Here is an 8,271-nt window from a genome sequence, read left to right as displayed (position 1 = left end):
CTCAATTTTGTGGCCTCAATTCTGTAATACCACTACTTCAGACTAGGGTTAAGATTTTAGGTGTGGACATTTATCAACACTACTGATTCAGACTCTACTTGATAAAAATTTTAATCAATATTTTGTTTTTAGTTTTGCTCTTTGTAAATTCACATGCACCTATGAAAAATGGTGTGGCCATCCCAATAATATTCTCAAAGTACCTCTTAATGATGACTCACAAAATGTTTTATTATATTACAAGGAAAAAATGCTATGAAGAAAAAAATAATTAAATATTAATGATTACTAAAATAAAAAACAAAACAATTACCATGGTTTTCAGTATTTGAAGTGTACACAGTAGATTTTACTATTTTCTCATATTCCTGTACATGTAAAACTGGGTAAAGCTATGAGTAGCCTTTAAATTTACCCACTAAGATTACTATTTATAGTTCATCTCATCATTTATATGTGGCTTTTATAATTATTTGTTCATCATTAACATATAACGTAAGGGAGCCCTAAAGATTTAACAGAAACTGTGTACTTTAAATCTTAACTCTTCACTCTGCTTCTTTAAACATTCTTTGCAACTTCTCATTAGTAAAGTTTCTATAAACTCTGAAATGTACATACTTACTAGTACATGCTACTAGAAATATTATATACTTTATCAAAAAATTTTATGACCTGCCAAACAGTCTTAATTTTATCATATATAAGCAAATCCCAAAAATAAACATATTTAAATCATTAAAACTTTTAACAAACCTTAACATTTGCTGCAATGATCACTATGACAGGTGCCTTGTGTAGAATAATTGAATTCCTCTTCCTACACATCTCATGAACAACAAATACCTGGAATTATTTTGTTTTTGCCATGTCAATCTTGACTTTACTCTTAAATGTGTGCTTATGTAAGAAATAAATGGTTCTAAAATTTCACAATTCTTTTGAACTTACTTTTTGTTGAATTGTCTAGTTTAAGAAAATCAATTACACTTTATATATACAATAATGTTCTGTGTTCAATTTGGCTGCACATACACTAAAATTGGAACATACAGAGAAGATTAACATAGTCCCTGCAAAAGGATGACACGCAAATTAGTGAATCGTTCCATACTTTTACAACAACAGATGCTGGAAGGGATGTGGCCAGAAGGGAAGCCTACTGCATTCTTGGTGGGAGTGTAAACTTGTTCATCCACTTTGGAAAGCAGTTTGCAGGTTCCTCAAAAGACTCCACAAAGAGCTCCCCTATTACACAGCAATCCCACTTTTGGGCATTCCCCTAAATGATCAGAAACAAGTCCATACTAAAACTACCACCACAACAATGTTTATTGTAGCATTATTTGCCATAGCTAAGATATGAAACCAACTCTGATTCCCCTCAGTAGAAGAATGGTCAAGAAAACATTCTGTGTGTATGTGTGTGTGTGTGTGTGTGAGAGAGAGAGAGAGAGAGAGAGAGAGAGAGAGAGAATGTAGACTTACACAACCACTTTGGAAATCAGTCTGGTGAGTCCTCAGAAAGCTAAATATTGACCTTCCTTATGGCCCATTCATACCACTTCTAGGCATCTATTCTGAACAACAGGTACTAATATTCAAGGACACATGCACCTCCATGCTTATTGCAGCACTGTTCACAATAGCCAGGATATGAAAAAAAACCACATGTACCACCAGAGATGAGTAGATCCAAAAACTGTGGTAACTATACACAATGGAATATTTTCCAGCCATTAGAAAGGACAAAATAATGGCATTATTAAGGAAATCAATCAAGCTACAGGAAATCTTGTTGAGCGAGGTAAGCCAAAAGCAAAGAGACGAACGGCACATGGTCTCCATGATAAGTGGATGTTAAATCCAAAATGTAAGGTGATATGAAAAAATTAACAACACTTAAGAAACCAAGAACTTCCACTCATCTGGTCGAATCACTACTAAATAACCACATTTTGCTGATCATATGTGCACACTGAAGGGAAACCAGAGGACGACACAAGACTAGAGAGAATCAGGGAAAAACATACAATAGTGGGATCCATCAGCTGCACTGGACATTGACCAAAATAAACTAAGCAACTCCATGTCACTGAAGGGAGGGAGGGAACAAATGGGAAAGAGGGAATAGCTGACGCTATACAAAACAAAAAATATACATATTTCAAAACAAAAGAAGTATATATATATATATATATATATATGTGTGTGTGTGAAATAACTCTATTGCAAAGCTCATAGAACTCATAAATGTTGTAGACTATGATAGACAATTTGCTCCATCAAAGTTAGAATGTGTTTGTGACTTTAACTAAGCATCACTATCCCACAATATTGTGAAATTTGGGAACTTATGTAACCATGTAATCACAATGAAAACATTTGAAAAAATGATGTAGGTGGAAAACTAAGTTGCTCTAAAAAACAAAAAAGGAAAATGTTCTGTGTGTATATGTGTGTACAAACACACACTCACACATATACTATATATATATATATACACATATATATGTCTATATATTAATTCTATGCCTCCACCAGAAAGAATGACATCGCCAAATTTGTTAGGAAATGGAAAGTCTTGGAAAAAATTATATTAACTGATGTAAGCCAAGTCCAAAGAAACATTGGTCCCATGGTATCCCTTATTTGCAATAACTAGTATATGTCTGGGATAAGCAGAAATGTTGAAAAGCTTTGTGTATATGACTAAGTAAGTTGATGTTAAGCTAAGTGACCCCCAAGATAGAGACACAATTTTTTTTCTTTCTTGCTGTTGTTTCTCACATATTTATAATGTACAACGTGATTTTTTTTTGTTTTTTATACGTTCCTCCCCAACAGTATAACCCTCGTTTTCACTTTATTTGATGTTGGTGCACCTGCATCTTGTATATACACTTCTCTAATTTGGGGAGGGAAAGGGAAAAAAACAACATGCTTAAATAGGAATACAGTTTGACCCATTGTATAACAATAGATGCACAAGACATTATTTTGAAAAACGAACTTTACAATTTAGGCTGGGGACATTGGGTGGGGCTTGGGGTTGTGAGGAGTGTACTTGTGGAGGTGGAAGGGAAGGAATGGTGGGGGAAAAACAAAGGAGGATGTAACAAAGCTTGACAGGAAATGTACTTATTACTTTGAACATGTTACTGTAACCCCTTTTGTACATTATTTTTACAAAAAAATGTATAAAAATGTTTTGAGATGGAAGAGTTTATTTTGCCTATTTTACCCATATATTATCATTAACAAAGAAATTAATGCAAAACACTGATATGAAGATATTTTTTAAAAAAGTGAGTGTGTGTGAATTCCTGCGTGTTAGCATGCTCAGAGTTTGAAATCAGGGCCTCAAGATCTCGCTACGTCTTGCTCTCTAGATTGGTGAGCTACTATATAAGCTACATCTCCATTCCTGGCACTTTGCTAGTTCATTAAAATTTTTGAAAATAATCTCATGAATTTATTTTGCCCTGATTGGCTTCCAAATGTTATCCACAGATGTTAGCCTCTTGAGTAGGTATCTCGAGTAGTTAGGATTACAGGTGTGACAAACCAGCACAAGGCTTTCAGAATAATTTTAAAAGTAGAAGAAAATTTACTTCACAGAGGCCTGTCTTATCATCTCCTAGTTTTAAAGCATTTTGGAGTGATTATATGTGAATTTTTTCATTCTTGAATTCTTAAAATACAGTAAGTGATGATATTTAAAAGACTTAGTACTTTGTAAAACCTATACTGGAACTATGGGACAGAAGAATTTGCCTCTCTTTGGACCATAATTTATAAGCTTAGCTCTGTGCATAATAACCCAATGTCACAAACACAGTCTGTGTTGAAGACAAAATGTAACAGAAAACAATCACCATGGAAAATAATTGCTATGCAATTATTTCTTGGACAATATGAATATTGAATTGAGAGTACCAGAGAATGGAGAGAATTTATTTACCTTTGTGTATAGCTGAAAGACTTTTGGAAATTTGACTCATTTCCTTCCTCACTGTGTGTCATGGGCCATGCTCTTAGTGCCTTTAATTACAATTTTTCCAAACACTAAAATGGTAATAACATTAGCATTATAGCAAATATTATCTTAAGAATTAAGGGTCCTTAGGATGATGAACTCTTTTCTCATTCTTGTAGAGGCATTATCAGATGAGAGGAACTGTATTTTTGTTTGCTTACTTTCATTTATTCTTCAGTTTGAAATCTGAACTACTTAAAACCGAAAGAAACCAAAATTAGACAGGCAGGCTTTGGAAAGAGCAATCAATGTAAAATAAAAGAAATACATATAGCTATGTAAAAGGCCTAACTAAATTGTTATATAGTTTCAAGCATAAACAGAAAATGATTTAAGCAATATCAAGTTATTGAAAATGTTAGGAGTTGCTTAATTTTTTCCTTTTTACTACCTTGAATTAATTATTTTTGTATAGAGAGATTAAAAATGAGATTAACAAGATACTTGATTAAAAATGGACAAAAGTTTGAATAGACATGTTTTCCATAAACCCCTCTATATCACCAGTGGGTTTACACAGTTGTGTTTAATATAACTTCTGTGCTGGCTTAATGCATTGTGAGCAGAAGTCATTAGAGAAATGTAATTCAAAATTACTATGATACTACTTTATAATTATTATAACTCTTATCAAAAAAAATCAAAGGAACCAGGTGTGGTGGTAAAGGTTTGTAATTCCAAGCATTTAGGAGGTTGGATTTCAGTCTTAAGCCAGTCTGGGGTACTGAAGATAGTAAAAATTTGCCCTTTATTACCTTTTAAATAAAAGGTAATAATGTTGGTGAGAGTGTGAGATAAAGGAAATTTTCTACACTCTTGGTCAAAATACAGGTTAGTATTCTCCTTGTAGAAAGTAGTATGAAGTTTTTTAAAGAAATCATAGTTGAAATACCATCTGACCCACCAATCATGTGATTATTTCTCTCCGGGTAACTCGTAATATATCTGTAGTTCATTGTTATTCACATTATTCACAACAACAGCCAAGATATAAATCGAAGTTCAGTGTTCAACTACACTAATAAAGCAACTCTGGTACATGCACAAATATCTTTTTCTGTTTCATCCTTAAAAAAACAAGAGACTTCTCCCATTAGCCACAACTTACAATGACATGAAAGATGGATTCGAAATGAAGAAAAATGTTATGTTCTGATCTTTGTAAACACACACACACACACACACACACACAAACACACACACACACACAATCCTCAAACATTAAGACAGAATTTTTTTTTAAAAAGTAAAGCAAAGTGGAACTTCTGGGGCATTTAGTTCAAAATGCATAAGATACTAGATATACATTATGACCAGGTATAGAGTTGTAGTGTACAACATGAGGATACAGGGGACAACATTGGCCTTACATAGGAATGAAGCTAAGTAAGTAGGAGTTGTTCTTCCTAGTAGTGGTTACTCTTTTAGTTGTTCTTCCTTCAATAATGGATGAGATGAATGTAATTCTTTAAGTATACCTGCCTATTTTCAGAAATAATAACAAACAATATAGCAATAATGTTGCACACTCAACATAGAACAAAATGTCAAATTAAAATACATGAGATTATCCTTGATGTAAACTAATTAATACAAATAAGGGAAATCATGGGACCTATGTTTCTTTAAGTCTGGCTTACTTCACTTAATATGATTTTTTCAAAGATCTTCCATTTCCTTACAAATGAGGTGGTCACATTCTTTGTGATGCAAGCATATTTTTCCACGTGTGTTTATCTGTAAGTGTGTACGTGTGTATGTGTGTGTGTGTCATTTTTGGTAAGTATTACTGTGATACATAGTAGTATCTTTACTGTGGCCTTGTTTGTGATCACCTGGTTATATGCCCAGAAGTGGGATTACTGGATAATAGGGGAGCATTATTGTGTACATCAAGGATAATCTTATTAGATGAGCAGAATAGCTCAATAGCTATATACATATGATCATATAAGGTGATTCCAAGTTAAATGAACTCCAAGACATGTTCTTTGTTATTGTTGTTCTTAATGTACTATGTGATTTCTTTTTATCCTTTTGTGTTTTCCCCACCTATGATTAATCCCCTGTAGTCACTGTATTGGATTTTGATACCCTGGGTATTTTCAATATGTTGATCTGAACTAGGGAAGGGAAAGGAAAAAACAAACTAAATGGTGAGACAAAGGACAAAGGGGGAACCTATGCAACAGTAGTACTCAAAAGAAAATATTTTGTAAGTAAACTTGGGGGAGGGCATTGGGAGTGAAGAGGGAGAAAAATAGGGGTAATTTAGAAAAGAAATAAATTAATTACCTTACTTATGTAACTATATCCTATCTGTATATTACCTTGACAATAAAATTTAAATAAAAATAAAATAAAATATATGAGAGCAGCAATACAGGAGATGGGAGTGGGGGAAATACTGTAGTATCATAGAGCAGAACAGCTGTGGAAAGCAGTAATTTTACATTAACATAGCAAGTAATAAACTAGCATACAGATTTTCAGCTTCATGTCAATCATTAAAAAGGGAAAACAAAATGCACAATCAGCATACCAATAGAGATAAAATAGAAAACTAAACAATTAAGATGAAGCGATGACTTGGACCAAGAATAACAAATGACACAATTAGGAAACAAATAACAAGCTGCTGGGCTGGGAGGGTGGCTCAGTGGTAGAGTGCTTACCTTGCATGCCTGAGGCCCTGGGTTCGATTCCTCAGCACCACATAAGCAAAAAGAAAAAAGCCAGAAGTAGTACTGTGTCTCAAGTGGTAGAGCACTAGCCTTGAGCTGAAATGATGAGGCACAGCACCCAGGCCCAGAGTTCAGTCCCCACGATCGGACCCAAAAATAAAAAATAAAAAAAAACAAGCTGCTAAGTTTAAAAATGATCACCCTTAATTCTATTGACTTGCTTACATCACAATTTGTTAGAAGTATAATTCAAATCACAGTTTAATAGTATGTCATTTTAATAATAGTTTACTTATTATTGATTTCTTAATATTGAATGTTTAATATATAATTTTCATTTCAGCAGCTATAGAAAAGAAGAAAGTGAAAATAATTTTAATAATATATTTAATGAATTGTAAAATTGAGAAGCATTAGAATTTAAACAAATAACATATCATTATTGCTTCATTTCTGTGAGTTAATGTAATAATTCAAAGTGTATTCTACACTTAGCACTCATCTTAACATCAAATAATAAATTATTGCACATGACTCTTGGTATTAGTTGGAAGGGTTCATCACTGTGGTAAAATTCACACCACATAGTACACGAGGGTATGACCCCTCTCATATAGCTTAAATTGAGGAAATTTGATTTCTACATGCATGTTAAATTCTTGTCTAGGTGACATCTATAAAATTATTTACAATTATATAGATGAGGACTATTTCAGATAATACTTAAAAGTCAAATTCATTAATTAAATTTTTATTATTTCATACCAAATAAATATTTACAGAGAGACTGAATTTTTGAGTAGACGATGGTGTATGTGTGCCAGAATATACGTGTTAAGGCTTATTTTATATTCATGACATTGTTTCTAGAGTTGGATTTATTTGTCCATTACGGGTTAAGTGTATTATATTGGATCCATGAAAGTAAACTGAATGTTTATTCCATTAATCCTTTGTCTGATCCCTATATAAATTATCCGTCTGTTTGAAGTAATGAAAATAACAACAGATAAAAGCAAGATAAATCAGTCTGTAGTAGACAAGTATTTACACCGTTATTTTGAAAGTTGGTCTTGTTTTACACTACAGAATATTCTTGGGAATATGTGCTCCAGGCTGGCCACAACTGAAAAATATTATGGTTTGATCTATCATAAGAGAAGGAAGGAAGGGGAAGCTTCCTTCCAAAAGTCTGATCCCAGGAATGTGATCTAAATTATGGTGCCTACTTGGAAATGAACATTTTTCACAGTCAACCTTGAAAAGCCATTTTGATAGACGACTTCTGTAAGTGGTTACAAAGCATTGTTGATGGCTTTGCAAGGATGCCTGATTGCCTCATTTTGAGACAATTAACAGGAATTTAGTCAGTTGTTCTTTGTATCTTTAGGAGAAAAACCCATTGACTCTAGGCCAGGGGATCACAGGGGCCCAGAGAAAATACTATCTTGAATAGTAATCCTTGACATCTAAAACAACACACACACACACACACACACACACACACACACACACACACACACACAAACACACACACACACTCCATTA

General features: G+C 33.3%; 1 non-coding gene across 1 annotated transcript; it reads left to right on the top strand.

Moving 5' to 3' along the window:
* Positions 1-1,014: 1,014 nt before the first annotated feature.
* On the top strand, positions 1,015-1,118 carry LOC122121547. The gene has a single exon (XR_006149968.1). It is a non-coding gene; the product is annotated as a U6 spliceosomal RNA (small nuclear RNA).
* Positions 1,119-8,271: the final 7,153 nt, after the last annotated feature.

This window comes from Dipodomys spectabilis, unplaced genomic scaffold (genome assembly GCF_019054845.1).
Source record: "Dipodomys spectabilis isolate Male_0828 unplaced genomic scaffold, ASM1905484v1 ptg000189l, whole genome shotgun sequence".
NCBI lineage: Eukaryota > Metazoa > Chordata > Mammalia > Rodentia > Heteromyidae > Dipodomys > Dipodomys spectabilis.
This window is presented reverse-complemented; position numbering and strand designations above follow the sequence as displayed.